At 38.3% G+C, this 19,533-nt stretch overlaps 1 non-coding gene across 1 annotated transcript; it reads left to right on the top strand.

The window, feature by feature from the left end:
- The first annotated feature begins 16,074 nt into the window (after positions 1 to 16,074).
- On the top strand, positions 16,075 to 16,238 carry LOC126492691 (U1 spliceosomal RNA). The gene has a single exon (XR_007589652.1). It is a non-coding gene; the product is annotated as a U1 spliceosomal RNA (small nuclear RNA).
- Positions 16,239 to 19,533: the final 3,295 nt, after the last annotated feature.

The raw sequence follows: 19,533 nt of genomic DNA, 5'->3' as shown, positions 1-19,533 counted from the left end.
AGTGAGTACATCCCATGTTCATCTTTTTGGGTCTGGGTTACCTCACTCAGGATAGTGTTTTCTATTTCCATCCATTTGCATGCAAAATTCGAGGAGTCATTGTTTTTTTTTTCCCGCAGCATAGTACTCTAATGTGTATATATTCCACACTTTCTTCATCCATTCTTCCATTGAAGGACATCTAGGTTGTTTCCAGGTTCTAGCTATTACAAATAATGCTGCTATGAACATAGTTGAACAAATGCTTTTGTCCTATGATAGGGCAACTCTTGGGTATATTCCCAAAGAGTGGTATTGCTGGGTCCAGGGGTAGGTTGATCCCTAATTTCCTGAGAAATGGCCACACTGATTTCCAAAGTGTTTGCACAAGTTTGCATTCCCACCAGCAACGAATGAGGGTACCCCTTCCTCCACAACCTCTCCAGCAAATGCTATCATTGGTGTTTTTGATTTTAGCCATTCTGACAGGTGTAAGATAATATCTCAATGTTGTTTTGATTTGCATTTCCATGATCGCTAAGGAGGTTGAGCATGACCTTAAGTGTCTTTTGGCCATTTGAACTTCTTCTGTTGAGAATTCTCTGTTAGTTCAGTGCCACATTTTTTTAATTGGGTTAATTAGCGTTTTAAAGACTAGTTTCTTGAGTTATCTATTCTGGAGATCAGACCTTTGTCTGTTGCAGGGTTGGTGAAGATTGTCTCCCAGTCAGTAGGTTGCCTTTTTGTCTTAGTGACAGTGTCCTTTGCTTTACAGAAGCTTCTCAGTTTCAGTAGGTCCCATTTATTCAATGTTGCCCTTAATGTCTGTGCTGCTGGGGTAATACATAGGAAGTGGTCTCCTGTGCCCATGTGTTGTAGGGCACTTCCCACTTTCTCTTCTATCAGGTTCAGTGTGTTCAAACTGATATTGAGGTCTTTGATCCATTTGGACTTGAGTTTTGTGCATGGTGATAGATATGGGTCTATTTTCATTCTTCTACATGTTGACATCCAGTTGTGCCAGCACCATTTGTTGAAGATGCTTTCTTTCTTCCATTGTATACTTTTAGCTCCTTTGTCGAAAATCCAGTGATCATGGGTTTGTGGGTTAAAATCAGGGTCTTCTATACGATTCTGTTGGTCGACTTCTTTGTTTTTATGCCAGTATGGCACTGTTTTCATTATGGTAGCTCTGTAATAGAGTTTGAAGTCAGGGATGGTAATGCCTCCAGAAGTTCCTTTATTGTACAAGATTGTTTTGGACATCCTGGGTTTTTTGTTTTTCCATATAAAGTTGATTATTGTCCTCTCAAGATCTGTGAAGAATTTTGATGGGGCCTTGATGGGAATTGCATTGAATCTATAAATTGCCTTTGGTAGAATTGCCATTTTAACTATGTTGATCCTCCCCATCCAAGAGCAAGGGTGGTACTTCTATTTTCTGGTATCCTCTNCTTAATGTCTGTGCTGCTGGGGTTATACATAGGAAGCGATCGCCTGTGCCCATCTGTTGTAGGGTACTTCCCACTTTCTCTTCTATCAGGTTCAGTGTGTTCAGACTGATATTGAGGTCTTTGATCCATTTGGACTTGAGTTTTGTGCATGGTGATAGATATGGGTCTATTTTCATTCTTCTACATGTTGACATCCAGTTGTGCCAGCACCATTTGTTGAAGATGCTTTCTTTCTTCCATTGTATACTTTTAGCTCCTTTGTCGAAAATCCAGTGATCATGGGTTTGTGGGTTAAAATCAGGGTCTTCTATACGATTCTGTTGGTCGACTTCTTTGTTTTTATGCCAGTATGGCACTGTTTTCATTATGGTAGCTCTGTAATAGAGTTTGAAGTCAGGGATGGTAATGCCTCCAGAAGTTCCTTTATTGTACAAGATTGTTTTGGACATCCTGGGTTTTTTGTTTTTCCATATAAAGTTGATTATTGTCCTCTCAAGATCTGTGAAGAATTTTGATGGGGCCTTGATGGGAATTGCATTGAATCTATAAATTGCCTTTGGTAGAATTGCCATTTTAACTATGTTGATCCTCCCCATCCAAGAGCAAGGGTGGTACTTCTATTTTCTGGTATCCTCTTCAACTTCTTTCTTCAATGCCTTAAGCGTCTTGTCAAATAGATCTTTCACTTCCTTGGTTAGAGTTACCCCATGATATTTTATGCTGTTCATGGTTATTGTGAAAGGTGAAGCTTCTCTTATTTCCCTCTCTGCTTCCATAACCTTTGTGTATAAGAGGGCGACTGATTTTTTGGAGTTGATCTTTTATCCTGCCACATTACTAAAGATGTTTATCAGCTGTAAAAGTTCTTTGGTGGAGTTTTTGGGGTCGCTTATGTACACTATCATATCATCTGCAAATAACAAAAGTTTAACTTCTTCCTTTCCAATTCGAATCCCCTTGATCCCCTTATGTTGTCTTATTCCTATTGCTAGAATTTCAAGCACTATATTGAATAGGTATGGAGAGAGTGGACAGCCCTCTCGTGTTCCTGATTTTAGTGGGATGGCTTTGAGTTTCTCTCTGTTTAATTTGATGTTAGCTTTCAGCTTGCTGTAAATAGCTTTCATTATATTTAGGTATGACCTTTGTATCCCTAATCTCTCCAAGACTTTTATCATAAAAGGATGTTAAATTTTGTCAAATGCTTTTTCAGCATCTAATGAAATGAACATATGTTTTATTTTCTTTTAGTTTATTTATATGATGCATTACATTGATAGATTTTCGTATGTTGAACCAGCCCTGCATCTCTGGGATGAAGCCTACTTTATCATAATGGATAATTTTTCTAATGTGTTCTTGGATTCGGTTTGCCAGTATTTTGTTGAGGATTTTTGTGTTGCTGTTCATGAGTGAGATTGGCCTGTAATTCTCCCTCTTGGTTGAGTCTTTGTGTGGTTTTGGTATCAGGGTAACTGTAGCTTCATAAAAGGAATTTGGCAATAACTCTTCTGTTTCTATATTGTGAAATATATTAAGGAGTATAGGTATTAGGCCTTCTTGGAAGTTCTGGTTGAATTCTGCATTTAAACCTTCTTGTCCTGGCCTTTTTTTAGTAGGGAGTTTTTTGATAACTGCTTCTAATTCTTCACAACTATCAGGTCTATTTAGATTGTTCCTCTGGTCCTGGTTTAACTTTGGTATATGGTATTAATCTAAAAATGTGTCCATTTTTTTTACATTTTCCAGTTTTCTGGCATACAGGCTTTTGCAGTAAGATCTAATGATTCGCCGAATTTCCTCTGTGTCTGTGGTTATGTCCCTCTTTTATTTCTGATCTTATTAATTTGCATATTCTCTCTCTGCCATTTGATTAGTTTGTATAGGGGTTTATCAATCTTGTTGATTTTCTCCAGGAACCAGCTTTTTGTTTCATTGATTCTTTGGATTGTTTTCTGTGTTTCTATTTTGTTGATTTCAGCCCTCATTTTGATTATTTTCAGACTTCTACTCCTTATAGGTGAGTCTACTTCCTTTTCTTCCTAGAGGTTTCAGGTGGGCTGTTAAGTTTCCAATGTGTGCTTTCTCCGTTTTCTTTAAGTGGGCACTTAGGCTATGAACTTTCCTCTTAGGACTGCTTTCTTAGTGTCCCATAAGTTTGAGTATGTTGTTTCTTTATTTTCATTGAATTGAATTTCTTTCTTTTTTTCTTTCTTAATCCACATATGGTTCAGTAGTTGACTGTTCAGTTTCCATGGGTTTGTCAGCTTTCTGGGGATAGCATTGTTGTTGCATTCTAACTTTAATCCATGGTGATCTGATAAGACACAGGTGATCACTAATATTTTCTTGTAACTGTGGAAGTTTGCTTTGTTATCGAGTATGTGGTCAATTTTTGAGAACGTTCCATAAGCTGCAGAGAAGAAGATATATTCTTTCCTATTTGGGTGGAATATTCTATAGATGTTTGTTAATTCCAATTGATTCATTACCTCCATTAATTCTCTAATTTCTCTGTTAGGTTTCTGTCTGATTGACCTGTCCATTGGTGAGAGAGGACTGTTGAAGTGTCCTACTATTAGTGTGTGCGGTTTGATGGCTGCCTTGAGTTTTAGTAATGTTTCTTTTATGTACGTGGGTGCTTTTATATTAGGGGCATAGATATTCAGGACTGAGACTTCATCCTGATGAATCGTTCCTGTTATGAATATAAAATGCCCCTCTATCTCTTCTGATTGATTTAAGTTTGAAGCCAACTTTGTTAGAAATTAGTATGGCCACACCTGCTTGTTTCTTAGGTCCATTTGCTTGATAAGCCTTTTTTTTTCAACCCTTTACTCTGAGTAGGTGCCTGTCTTTGTGGTTGAGGTGTGTTTCTTGTAAACAGCAGAATGTTGGATCCTGTTTTCGTATCCAGTCTCTTAGCCTGTGCCTTTTTATAGGTCAGTTGAGTCCATTGACATTAAGTGATATTAATGAACAGTGGTTTTTAACTCCGGTCACTTTTTTAATACTAGAGTTTGTGTGTTTCCCTTTTTTGAGTTGCGCTGGTGAAAGGTCTCTATATATCTGATTTATTGTGGTCATTTTTGGACTCCTTGGTTAATGATTTTCCTTCTATTACTTTCTGTAAGCCTGGATTTGTGGCTACATACTATTTAATTTTTTTTTTCCTGGAAAATTTTGTTTTTTTCCATTTATAGTGAATGAAAGCTTGGCTGGATATAGTAGTCTGGCCTTGCATCCATGATCTCTTAGTTTCTGCATTATATCTATCCAGGACCTTCTGGCTTTCATGGTTTCCATAGAGAAGTCAGGTGTAAGTCTTATAGTTTTACCTTTATAAGTAACTTGACCTTTTTCCTTTGCAGCTCTTAATATTCCTTCTTTATTCTGTATGTTTTGTGTTTTGATTATTATATGGCAAGGGGATTTTTTTGATCCAGTCTTTTTGGTGTTCTGTGTATGCTTCTTGAACCTTCATAGGAATATCTTTCTTTAGATTGCTAAAGTTTTCTTCTATAATTTTATTAAATACATTTTCTGGACCATTGAGCTGTACTTCTCCTCCTTCTTATACCCCTATTATTCTTAGGTTTGGTCTTTTTATTGTGTCCCATATTTCCTGAATGTTTTGTAATGAGAGTTTGTTGGTCTTGCTGTTTTCTTTGATCAGTGTGTTTATTTTCTCTATGGTATCTTCAGAATCTGAGATTATTTCTTCTATCTCTTGTATTCTGCTTATTATGCTTGTTTCTGTAGTCTCTATTCATTTACCTAGATTTTCCATGTCCAGCCGGCCCTCTGTTTGTGTTATCTTCTTTGCCTCCATTTAAACTGTCAAGTCTTGAACTGTTTCCATTTTCTTTTTGATTTTTTTACCTTGTTTTTTTATGATATCATTCACTGATTTATTCAATTCTTCAAACTTTCTGTTATACTTCTCATCCATTTCTATAAGGGCATTTTTTACATGCTGTTTAAGGGCGTCAATCACTTTCATAAAGTCAATTTTTTTCTATTTCTTCTTGATTAAGGTGTTCATGTCCTCCTGTTGTGAGGTTGCTGGATTCTGGTGGTTTCATGTTGTTTTTCAGATTGTTGGGTGAATTCTTGCATTGGCACCTGCCCATCTCTTCCTCCGAATGCTTACCTATGGATCTTCTTTTACAGGATCAGGTCTCCTTGCTTACATAGGTACCTTTCCAGTGATGACACTCCCTAGTGATGGCTCTCCTGGTGCTCCCGTGATGTCTCTCCTGGTTCCAAGATCAGATCTCCATGCTGGTTGGGTACCTTGTAAACCAAGTGCCTACCTTGCTTGCTGTAGGCAGGCTATTGAAACAAAGGAGCTCCAGACCACTTGGTTGCCCTTGGGATTCTGGCCCCAGTGCCCCAAAGAGGGAAGGGAGGCAGAAAGGGGGAGGGTTCTGCATGCAAGCTGGGTGGGATAGGAAGAGAGAGGCAGTTTGCTGGGATTATAGGCCCTGCAGGAAGCCCAGGAAGTATAGGGAGGATGAGAAATGTCTGAGTTCCATGTCCCGGGCTGCTGCCGCGGGTCTAAAACTCCTTACTAACTTCTACATCTTAAACTAACCCATTCCTATTATTTTGTATTTTGACAAAAGACTCATGGTTTACTAGTAAGGTTCAGGTATCTGTCTAATTTGGCAGCTCCTGGTGTCACCCTTACCCTGTTTTCTTTTCTCCTCTATCTTTGCTTGAATTCTATCTTTCCTCTATTCTGTGCTGCCATAGGGCCAAAGCAGATTAACCAATGGTAATAAAACATATTCACAGTATGCAGAGGGGGAATCCCACCTCCCTTCCTCTTTTCTGCCTAAATAAAAAGGAAAGTTTTTACTTTGACATAGTAAAATTATATATTATATATAATAATACCTAAGTAAATAAGAAGTGAATTGCAAGCAACTTCCAAAACTTTAGTATCGGCAGAGAGGTCTCGCTGCCTGGACAGTCACCCAAAATTTTTTTGTAGCATTGGGCATCCATCTTCTGCTTACAGGCCCGTAGTATCTGGCCGACTTTTCCATGAAGCAGGGAATTTCAAAGACTGTTTTGCCTATATTGGCAATTTGTCAGTCATTTGTTTCTGTGTCCTGCAGAATGTCTGGCAGATACTTTCATGAAGCAGGAACATTGAGGGACTGTCTCACCTTCTTAAGGCAACTCCAGCAGTCATTTTTCTGTGGATCTTGCCTGTCTAGTTCATGCAGCATACCATCAAGCAGTTCAGGTAAGAATAGTTTCTTGCCCAAATGGCTACCAAACACCACAAGGAACCTCTTTGATGTCCATCACCCTCTTGAAGATTAGTACTACCAAGTGATGTGTCTTAGTGTCATTAAACATCCTAAGTTCTTAAAACATTTTAAATGCCATATTCTGTTAGTCTTTGAAAGGTTTGAAGAATATCTATCCATCTGAAATATATCTCTGTATATCGAGAAAACAAATAATCTGAATACAAGTTTGACTATTATAAATGACTATTTATTACTCAGTATTTCTTAGTTATACATTACATTTTTAGATGAGCTGCACAAACACAATGCTTTAAAAGCAGATGTATATATAAACTTGCTTTAAATTTGGATCAATAGACCAAGTACCATACCAATACATAGTATTCATCTCTATAGCATATCCTGCTTTAAATGAAAATAAACATTTATAAATAATCATTTTGGGAATTTGAGCATAGTTCTCTCCAAACTGCTTTCTGCTTTATGTTGGGTGAAATAATTTTGGGAGGTTTACCAAGGCCTTTCAGGGGGCCTTAGTCCACAAAGCCACATTAGTCTGGAAGGAATTCACAGGTTATCATTCTCTGTGGAAACAAAAACAGAACCTATTTTCCAAAGTAATACATTCTTAGACCCAAATTTTGAAGTCAAGATGCCTTTAAAATATATGTTGGTTTAGCTTAGCAGCCCCCAGAATCAAATATCTCTCTGTACTTAGCTCATTCACAATCAAAAAATTCAAAGGAAACACAATAATATATGTAACCCAGATGCTTTCCATCTTTACATGGCTTATTTTCTTTACTCCTTTATACTGTTTTATGATTGTCTATATTCTTTTTTCTCTCTCTCTCAAGCCTATGTACATTTATTCAAGACTGTTACCCATTTAGATGTGTTTCATATTTAAATTTGTCTTTATTGTGTGCATACCTGTAATTATTTTCTGATCAGGAGTGCTTTTTTAATGCTAAGTGGGCATGGCTAGGACTAACTCCATGGCCCTGCCTCCACCCAGATCAACATGACAGAGGCATATTCACTGCCTCTGAAAGCCATGTATACTGCCCCAGCTCCAATATTGGAGTGGATCTATATCACCATTAAGCAATTTGTAACACATTACTTAACAGACCCTATTTAGGTACTTGGTCTCCTGAAAGAGCCAGAGCTGTTCAAGCAAATTGTATGAAACAGGAAGCTTCCCACTAAAGAAGCCACAGCAGCCTTCACTGCCAATGCTGAGTCAGAAAGACCTCTCATAATGGAGCCGCTACACCTCTGTTCACCACCAGCAAACAATATCTGTCTGGAAAAAAAAAAAAAACTGTGGCTACCAAGAAACTGTGGCACTGTTCTCTCTCTCTCTCTCTCTCTCTCTCTCTCTCTCTCTCTCTCTCTCCCTCTCTCTCTGCATGTGTGTATAGAATTTCTTTTTAAGCTTTCTCAGGGTTTATGTGAATATATTTTACCCACATTGGTGCTGTTTTATTATATGTAATTTTACTATGTTAAAGTTAAAACCTTCCTTTTTATTTAGATAGAAAATGGGAGGTGATGTGGGGTTTTCCTCTGTGTGCTTTGAATATGTTTTATTATCATTGGATAATAAAGAAGCTATAAAGGCCTATGGTAATGCAGAATAGAGCAAGGATGGAATTCCAAGCAGAGATAAAAAAGAGAAGAAAAGGCAGAGTCAGGAAGACACCATGTAGCAACTGAAAAAGAAAAACACTAGCCACCAACAAGAATCTTACCAGTAGAGTACAGCCTCGTGGTGATTCACAGATTAATAGAAATGAGTTCATTTAAGATATAAGAATTAGCTAGAAATATGTATAGGCTATTGGTCAAGAAGTACTGTAATTAATATAGTTTCTGTGTAATTATTTCAGGTCTGGTCAGCCAGAAAATGAATGAACAGCCTCCACTTACAAAAAAGAAAGAAGAAAATAAAACTACAGACCATTCTCTCTCATGAAGATTGATGCAAAAATATTCAATAAAATACTGCCAAACTGAATCCAAGAACTCATAAAAAAATCATACTCCATGATCAAGTAGGCTTTGTCCCAGAGAAGCAGCGATAGTACAACATATGAAAATCTGTCAATGCAGTCCACTATACTATATAAAGAAAATGAAAGAAAAAAAAAAACCCACATGATAATCTCACTAGATGCTGAAAAAGCCCATGCAAAACCTAACACCCTTTCATGACAAAGATTCTGGAGAGAACAAGGATACAAAGAACATACCAATTCCTTATAAAGGCAATATACAACAAGCTGACAGCCAACATCAAACTAAATGAAGAGAAACTCAAAGTGATTCCACTAAAATCAGAGACAAGACAAGGCTGTCCACTCTCTCCATATCTAGTCAATATAGTTCTTGAAGTTCTAGCTAGAGCAATAAGACAACAAAAGGAGATCAAAGGGATACAAATTAGAAAGGGAGAAGTCAAACTGTCACTATTTGCAGATGATTTGATAGTTTACATAAGTGACTCCAAAAATTCTACCAGGGAGCACCTACAGCTGATAAAAACCTTGAGTGTTGTGGCTGAAAAAAAGATTAACTAAAGCAAAAATCAGTAGCCCTCCTATATACAAATGATAAATGGGCTAAGAAGGAAATCAGAGAAACAACACCCTTTACAATAGCCACAATTTAATATAAAATATCTTGAGGTGACTCTAATGAAATGAGTGAAAGACTTATATGACAAAGAATTTTACGTCGTTAAGGATAGAAATTGGGGAAGAGATCAGTGATGTGGGATACCCCTCTGTATGCTATAATTACCATTAATGAATAAAGAAACTGCTTTGGACCTATACCAGGGCAGAACTTAGGTAGGCAGGGAAAATTAAACTGAATGCTGGAAGAAAGGCAGATTCAGGGAGAAGCCATGGAATTGCTGCTGGGAATAGACACGCTGAAGCTTTGCTGGTAGGCCATGACCTTATGGTGATACACAGGTTAATAGAGATGTGTCAGATTAATATGTAAGAGCTACCTAATAAGGTGCTAGACCAAATAGGCCAAGTAGTGATTTAATTAATACAGTTTCTATGTGATTATTTGGGGGCTAAGTGGCCAGGAACTAAAATAGCAGCCCCTGAAACAGATTAGAAAATGGAAAGATCTCCAATGCTCATGGATCAGTAGGATTGACATAGTGAAGATGGCAGTCTTACCAAAAGCAATCTACAAATCCAGTGCAATCTCCATCAAAATCCCAACACAAATCTTTGCAGACTTCAAAAGAATAATACTCAACTTCACACGGATAAACAAAAATTCCAGGATAGCTAAAGCAATCCTGTACAGTAAAGGAACTTCTGGAGATATCATCATTCTTCACTTCAAGCACTACTGTAGAGCTATAATAGCAAAAACATTATTAGTATTTGTATAAAAACAGACATGTGGATCAATGGAATCAAGTAAAAGACCCAGCCATAAATTCACAATCTTATGAACACCTATTTTTGACAATGAAGCCAAAAATATACAATGGAAAAAAACTTTAACAAATGGTGCTGGCGTAATTGGATGTCAACATGAGAAGAATGCAAATAGATCCATATCTATTACCCTGTACATAGTCCAAGTAGATCAAAGACCTAAAGATAAACAGAGTGACACGGAAGCTGATAGAAGAGAAAGTGGGAAGTAGCCTTAAATGCATTGGTACAGGAGAATACTTCCTGAATTTAACACCAGTAGCACACACACTGAGATCAATAATTAATAAATGAGACCTGCTAAAACTGAAAAACTTCTGTAAGGCCAAGGACACTGTCAGTAAGGCAAAATGGCAGCCTAACGAATGGCAAAATATCTTCAACAACCCCATTTCTGACAGAGGGTTGATCTCCAAAATATATAAAGAATTATAAAAACTAGATATCAAAATACCAAATAATTGTATTAAAAATGGGTACAGATATAAACAGAAAATTGTCTACTGGGGAATCTCTAATGGCCTAAAGACATTTAAAGGAATGCTCAACATCCTTAGCCATGAGGAACATGCAAATCAAAGCAACTCTGAGATACCATCTTATACCTGTCAGAATGGCTAAGATATAAAGTACTGATTACAGCTTATGCTGAAGAGGATATAGAGTAAGAACACTCTTCCATTGCTTGTGGGAGTGCAAGCTTGTACAACCACTTTAGAAATCATTATGACAGTTTCTCAGGGAATTAGGAATCAACCTACCTCAGGACCCAGCAACAATACTCTTGGGCATATACCCAAAGGTTGCACAATCATTCCACAAGGACACCTCTCAACAATATTCATAGCAGCATTATTTGTAATAGCCGGAACCTAGTAACAACCTATATGAGCCTCAACAGAAGAACAGATAAAAAAATGTGATTCAATTACCCAATGGACTATTTCTCAGCAGTGAAAGCAATGACATCTTCAAATTTGCAGGCAAATGGATGGAACTAGAAAAAAAAAATAACCCTGAGTCAGAAAGACAGTCTATAAACCACAAGCTAGTTGAAATTCAGAGAAGCTAGGTAAAAATGGAGGACCCTAAGAGGGACATGCATGGAGCACACCAGGAAGGGGAAATAGTTAAGATCTCTTGGGTAAACTGGAAGGAATATATAAGGGAGGGGGTAGAGGGTGGGAACATGAGGACTTGAGATGGCTGAGTTATGGGAAAGACATTGAAGTGGAGTAATGAATGAGAAGAAAGAGATATCTTGGTGGAAGGAGTCATTATGGGGTTAGGGAGAAACCAGGTGCTAGGGAAATTTCCAGGAATCCATCTGGATGACCCCAGCTAAGATTCCTAGCAATAGTGGAGAGGGTACCTGAACTGGCCTTCACCTATAATCAGATTTGTGAATAAGGAAGCAGATGCAGTGATTACTAGTCAAGCACTGGTCTGAGCTCCTGGGGTTCAGTTGAAGAGAAGGAAGTGGGATCATATCAACAGGTGTGTGGGGAAGTCAAGATCATGATTATGAACACCAGAGACAATTTACCTGAGGTAGCTTGAGCTCATTGACCATAGACTGACAGCTGGGAAACCTACATGGGACCTAACTAGATCCTTTGAATGTGGGTGACAGCTATATGGCTTGATCTATTAGGTGAGGGGTCCTCACAATGGGACTAGGGTCTATCCCTGGGACATGAACTGGGTTTTTGAAGCCCATTCCCTATGATGGAATACCTTGTTCAGTCTTGATACAGGGGGAGGGCCTTGGTTCTGTCTCAACTTGGTATGCTAGAGCTTTTTGACTCCCCAGTGGAGGACTTACTCCCTATAAGGAGTGGATGGAAGGTGGAATGGGGGAAGTTGGGGGGTTGGGAGAAGGGGAGGGGTTTAACTGATGTTGGTAGGTAAAATGAAAAAAAAATAAGAAAAGAATCATTTGAAGTGATTTAAAATGTGTCAATGTTCACATACCACCGCCGGATTATTATTGCCTATTTTAAGTGTTTTGTGTGATTTCGTTTTTACACTGACCAGGTGATTCTTGTAAGCATTAAACAGTGTGATCTACTGTTTGAGTCTTGTGCTTCTCACATTATGAAGCCCATATTTGAACACTACTTGACACCATCTTCACATTTTCTAATGTTAGGACTCTACAACAGATCCACATGAATAAAAATTTCTCAAGTAAACATGATGATTCTGGTCCATACACCATAGTTAGAATTATATAACCACATTAAATTTTCCTTAATTATAGGTTATATAATGTTACTGGTCTAAAATCCTTAAGAGTTTCCTATCATGTATCAAAATAAGTATGTGCCATTCTTTACGGGCTTCAAACCCTTTGCCAATATCTCCTAGATTCCTTTTCTGCTTTATTTCTGATTATGTCTTTCTACAATGTGAATAGGACTGCTGTTTCCTTTCTGAACGCACTTAGTGCTCTCTTGCCTTTCAGTATTTGCTCTTGTTGATATCATGGCTAATACTCTTGATCTCATGTATTTTTTGGGATAGGGTTTCTATTGGTAACAGTTCTGTTTCATAACTTGCTTTGCAGACCAGGCTGGCCTCAAATGACATCAGGTATTTTACTTGTTGAAATTCTATTTGTTCTTCAGGCTTCATCTCATATATCCCCCACAGTGATACTTTTCTTACTCACCCAACTCCCAGTATAAACACATACTCATTTATTAATTACTCAGAAGTATGTTATTTTTCATATCCTGAAGATATCAGATATTTTTTGTTTTATCATGATGCCCAACATGGTTTGCTTGATGTTAACTGCCCTGATAATTTACATAAATAAATTATAAATGCCTTGAGGACAAAGATTTCATTATGTTTACATTTTTAGATGGTATGTAAAATATGGGCTAAGGTCCAGCAGCACTGATATTCCCTGAGTTCTCTGTAGAGATTTCAGGTTTCGGATACCAACTCAGAACTGTTAAATTTTAATCTATATTTAAAGGTTCACATGTGATTTGCATGTACATTAAGGTCTGAAAAATGATCTGTCTAAAATAATAAAATGGTGCTAAGTACATATATATGATACATGATTATATAAATAAATACATTTATTAAAATAAGGTTGGGTTAAAGAAAGCAGACACAGAGGAGATTCCAAAAGTACTAATATTTCCAGAGAAGTATTTGCTATCTAACAGACTAGATAGATGTGGGGCCCACCACTATAGAACAAAGTATATGCCACAAAGAAAGGCTTAGATCTGGAGAACTCATTTTTCCCAGGGATGAGCTTTTATTTAGTTCTCTAATAGAAAGTAGTTAAATCTAAATAATAATTTGACATAATTGATATATATATGTATTATTCCTAAATATAACTTAAAGACACCATGTAAGTTTCCAAAGGAGGTGGCAACCAACAGCACTTCTCAGCTATAATGTCTATGAACAATATTAAAGATCAGCAAGGCGTAGTAATTCTACAGGTATAGCATATATACCCAGTCAGTAAGTACATTCAATATGATTTTACTGGGAAGAAATTTGGAGACATAGGTAGAGTTCAGAGTCTCCAAATGTGCCATACAATGTATACGACCTAGAGCTGCAAACCAACAATTTGGTTTTCAGAAGCAAGACCAAATTCTTCCTCCAAAAGAATTGAACTGTACATCTTGGGGACTGATGTTATTATACTTTGGCATTTTCATTTGTGCTCTGTAAAAGGGTGGTGTCTATCATTAGGATTGCTGAAAGTATTGAATGGAGTAATGCATGTAATATGCCTGTGTCCCTCAGAGTTCACCAGAGAGAACAGCCAGAAAGAAATACATATTAAAATATTCACATTTGTGTGGGTTACCTAGTCAAGTTAGAATAAAACAAGTTTAAGAAAGCCAACTTCCATTACTGGGGCACAAGCTGAAGCTGTGCCCAGAAACACACAATTGTTTGTCTGAAAGAAGCCTCAGATCTGCTGTTAAAGGCCTTTCAATTTGATTGAAATGGATACCAAGATTACTCAGAAATAGTTCCCTTCCTTAAAGTCTGCTGATTAAAGACTTCCTCTGAGGAGCATAGGTCACTGCTCAATTGTATCAGTACAAGTTGTACAAAGTGATGAGCATAGTACTTGACATGGTATGATGATTAATTTTATGTGTTCCCATGACTGTGTTAAGACATATCAAGAAACTCCTACTTTTTAGCCTGTGACTAATAGCTGACCAGTAGAGGGATACATCATCAGTGAATCTTCACAATTGGCCAGCGAATGCCACTATAAATAGAATATGAACTATGTGATACTTATTTTCTGCCTTGGAAATTTGGAGTTAAGTTCCTGTCTCTAATAATGTATTAATTCATTTTTATTCCTATTCTAAAATGCCAAGATCCAAAGTGACTTATAGATGGGTTTACTTTGGATTTATGGGTTTAGAGATATAAAAGTCCATTATAGTAGGGAGTCATGGCAGCAGATGGTGGGCATGGCAACAGGAGGAGGAAGTTGAAAGAGATTGCACCCTTAACTGCCAGTATGAATCAGAATTTGTGAACTACAAGGGATATATAGATAATAGAAATGACGGGGAGTTAGGTAGATAGATGGATGGATAGATAGATAGATAGATAGATAGATAGATAGATAGATACATACATACATACATACATACATACATACATAGACAGATGAGAGATACATAGATACAATGATAGATGATAGATACATAGATACAATGATAGATGATAGATACATAGATACAATGATACATAGATTTAGTAGCAAAGGTTGTAATATGAATTAAGGCATGACTACTGATACCTTAGAATTTGCAACCTAGGTACCATCATCATATTAGGTATTTCATCTATCTGTCTGTCTGTCTGTCTATCATCTATCCAATTATCTATCTATCTACATAAGTGTTCAGGGAAAAATCCATGGACTTGAGTGTCAAAAAGGTCTGAATTTAAATTATAGCAATATACTAGACTTACAACGTCAGGTAGAAACATTCTTTTGTAAAGCACTTCTTACTCCATATGTAAATAAATATGAGGTGCTGCTCACCAGTCTTATAAAATAAGTTTCTTGACATGTATTCATCAATGGTATAGATGTGACTTCCCCTTTATTAAATCTCCTCATTACCACTGATCTGCTCATCTGTGTTTTCATCTATCCTATTGGAAAAACAGAATACCTACTGATAGATTCATGAAGATTGAAATAAATAATGCATGAGTACCTTTCTATTATGGTACCTGGAACAGGGTAAATGCACCAATTTTTTTCAAATAAATGTTTTCCAAAATATTTGTATTTCTAATCTCTAATAATCATTCTCAGAATTACACTTCCAGTAGTTACAGAATAGCACATGGTTTGTGTTCTCTGTTCAGAATAAGTCTCTGCTTTTTAATGTTATTTGAGGGCAGATTTGTGTGCTTCAAACACTTAGCAATGTATTTTCTTATGTGGGTTAGAGATTCTGTCTTCCAAATGTCAGTTTCCCTTCTTGTGGATTATCTACAGAAGCAAGACTTCCTCTTTAGAAGCAGTTTAGAGTCTACTCCCTTCAAATAAATAAATTATTAGAAATAAATACTGGGAGGTCTATCTCATGAGAATTTGTTTCAAAGCCAGGATACATTTCTTACAAAAACAAATAGATATTTTGTAGATTCATCATCAGCATCAAACTTACAATTCTCTCCTTATCACACCTCATTAAAAATATCCCTAAGACTTGTAGACTATACCTCTAAGTTGTTTTAAAGTAACTGTTTCTCACCTGCCCAGTTACAGTGTACTACACAACCATATTCACTCTTGCCTAACTTATCTTCTGTCTCCACTGTTGCCCCATTCTTTACTGTTGTTTTTTAATAAAAAGAGACAATTATATACTTACCTGGCAGGGGAGATACCATGATCACGTAGGTGGTTTTCCCAGGGTGAGGCTCACCCATTGCACTTGGGGTGTGTTGACCCCTGCGATTTCCCCAAATGCGGGAACCTCGACTGCATAATTTTTGTTAGTGGGGGACTGCGTTCGCGCTCTCCCCCGGCAATTGTACAAAAAAAAAGAGACAATTATTTATATTCGTGGCTTCAGAGGTCTCAGTTCATGGTTCTTTTCCCCATCACTTTTGTACCGGACAAAAGACACACATACATATGAGTTTATTAGATCAGTGTTTCTCAGTCCCTGGGTCATGACCCCATTTGTGGTTGAATGACCCTTTCATGGAGGCCACCTAAAACCATCAGAAAATATAGAAATATACATTATGACTCATAGGAACTGCAAAATTAAAGTTATGAAGTAGTGACAAAATAATTTTATGGTTGGGGTCATCACAACAGAAACTGTATTTAAGGGTCACAGCCTCAGAAGATTGAGACCTTCTACCTTAGATAAAGTAACTTCAACCAATTCCAGACACTTTACCCTTATGCATATATTCCTAGAGGATCTAGTGGACTTGCTTTTAAGATATGCTTGTTTCATGCCAAATGGAATACACACACACACACACAGGGAGAGAGGGAGAGAAAGAGAGAGAGAGCCTAATGGCCACCTCATGGCAACCAGGAACAAGGTACATCTTTCCATGACTTGCCTCCAGGGACCTGTATGCTCTGGAGGTCCTACCACCTACTTATACCTCTTTCAATAGTGCCACATTACTAATCCATAAAAGCATTAACAAGTTGATTGAACTAGATACCTTAGGATTCAACATCATTCAAGTCCCTAATATATGGAAATATGAAGAGGAATTTCATGCTGAAGCTATGACAGTCTATATGTGGTTGTATGCAATAGAAATAATCTTGCTGGAATATGAAAACCCACAGTCCTCTTATGTATATCAACTCTCCCCTCCTACTTAACAGCCTCTGCATGTTTCCTCTGCAATTAGGTTTGTGGGAAGTGCCAATGATGTAGCTTTCTATCTCTTCATGGTCTGGTCCCTACAAAGTTATAGTAGACATTACGAATTTTGGGTAGGCCAGTATTTATTGTTCCTTCTCAGTTGCATCATACTCTTTGTGTACAAAACCAGTGAGGCACTCTATTTAGCATGGAACAAGCATATGTTAAAAGCAAGTCCATCAGATCCTCTAAGAATATCTCTGTAAGAATAAAGTATCTGGAATTGGTTGAAGTTACTTCATCTAAGGTAGAGGGCATCTGTAGCGAGCTGCGTGGTGTCACACCTGATGGAGATGTATAATCAACTCCTGAGATGGCTAAGGCCTGACCTATGCTATGATCACGCAATGATTATCAGCTGCCTGCATATGCGTGAACCTATGGGCAGTGCCCACCTGGCAGTTCGGGGTTGGCAGCCCATGCCTACTTAAGGGCTGAGAGAGGTTTGCCCGAGAGAGAGGGTAAAGAGAGGGAAAGAGAGAAGGAGAAGGAGAAAGATTGTTGTGAATAAAGTCCTGAAAACTGCTGCAAGAAGAGCTCTGGGTGTTGTGTTTTTCCTTGCAGGACGAGGGTGGACACAACAATTGGTGGCCTCGTGCGGGGAACCTCCAAACCTCTCTCCGTGGAGCCCAGAACTTGCTGCAGTCAGGGGGTACACCGACAGTCCTCAGGTAAGGCTGGTTTTTTGTTCTCACCAATAGGAAAAGGGAGAACAAGGTAGCAGAACCACGACAAAAAGTGGACGGATTAAAAGTAAAATTGTAAGAATTTAATATTTGTTTTAGTGGGCGCTTCACCTTCGCATCCAATTTTTTTTTTTAGCTCTTAAAGGAGTCAGGTCAGTTTGCAAGCTACTGTGGTGTTGCTTGAAAGACCAAAGGCATAATGAAGCAATAGAGAATAGCCAGGCTGCCTTAGAGATTCAACAGGAGGAGAGATCTGAGAGAACAGCCTGTAAAAAAGTTAGGTTTGACGCTGGGTCAGGTAAAAGAACAAGGAAAAAGGACCCAGGAAAAAGAAAAACAGGTTTACATACTAATCTGTCAGAACTGGAGGAGTCGGATATTTCCACTCACTCAGAGTCTGATGATGATGAGGAAGAGGCAGAAAAGGATGTTACGGATATGTCTGGGGATCCTGTGCCTGTTCCTCACCCACTCAATGGAGAAAGTGATGGTGGAGCTGCCGTGGGGGATTCTGTCAGCCTTTCCCAAGCTGATGCCAGTTCGCCATGACCTGGATCATCATAGCCATGGATCATCTGAAGGAGTGGGTGGGAGTAGGAGCCCTAACGAGGCTTAATGGTGCTTGCCTCCCTGGTATGCCTATGGTGCGCCTGTCACATAAGGGTTTCACGGCATCACAATGCAGTTATGATCATTCAGGCCTTCACGGCTATTGAAGCAGGACAGTCCCCACAAGCTTGGTTATAAGTGAGCACAGGATGCGAGGCTTGCGCACTGCACTTGAGGTAAGCATACATCAACCTCAAGAAGAGCAAGTCTGATTGCATGTGGGTTGGTGTCTAACTCCCACCTCTGTAAAAAGACACCGGACAGGTCTAGTGTTCTCTGAGTGAATGACACCTGGACGGACACTAGCACATGTTCCATTTTTAACAGAGATCAGACCTCTACCCTTGCCTGTAGCTTTACAAAACAAAAAGGGGGAACTGTAGCGAGCTACGTGGTGTCACACCTGATGGAGATGTATAATCAACTCCTGAGATGGCTAAAGTCTGACCTATGCTATGATCACGCAATGATTATCAGCTGCCTGCATATGCGTGAACCTATGGGCAGTGCCCACCTGGCAGTTCGGGGTTGGCAGCCCATGCCTACTTAAGGGCTGAGAGAGTTTGCCCGAGAGAGAGAGGGTAAAGAGAGAGGGAAAGAGAGAAGGAGAAGGAGAAAGATTATTGTGAATAAAGTCCTGAAAACTGCTGCAAGAAGAGCTCCGGGTGTTGCGTTTTTCCTTGCTGGACGAGGGTGGACGCGACAAGTCTCAATCTTCCTGACCCTTTAATATAGTTCCTGTTGTGATGACCCCCAACCATAAATTTTTTTTTGTTGCTACTACATAACTTTAATTTTCAGTTGTTATGAATCATAATGTAAATTTATGTATTTTCTGATGGTCTTTGGTGGCCCCCCAACCACCAATGGGGTCATGACCCATGGACTGAGAGAACACTGATCTAAGGAATGGCATACAGACATGGTTAAACCTATTTATTGCATGATTCTTTCTTTACTTCCCACTTCCCTGTCTTTTAGAGCAATGATTCTCAACTTGTGGGTTGTTACCCCTTTAGGGATTGAACTACCCTTTCACAGGAGTCCATATCAAATATCCTGATTATCAGATTATGAAGTAACAATGAAAATAATTTTATGGTTGGGGTCACCACTCAAAACATGAG

The sequence above is a fragment of the Alexandromys fortis genome, unplaced genomic scaffold (assembly GCF_014885135.2).
Source record: "Alexandromys fortis isolate MF-2015 unplaced genomic scaffold, M_Fortis_MF-2015_v1.1 scaffold_275, whole genome shotgun sequence".
In the NCBI taxonomy this organism is placed as follows: domain Eukaryota; kingdom Metazoa; phylum Chordata; class Mammalia; order Rodentia; family Cricetidae; genus Alexandromys; species Alexandromys fortis.
Note: the sequence above shows the minus strand (reverse complement) of the source record. Positions and strands in the feature narration are given on the sequence as shown.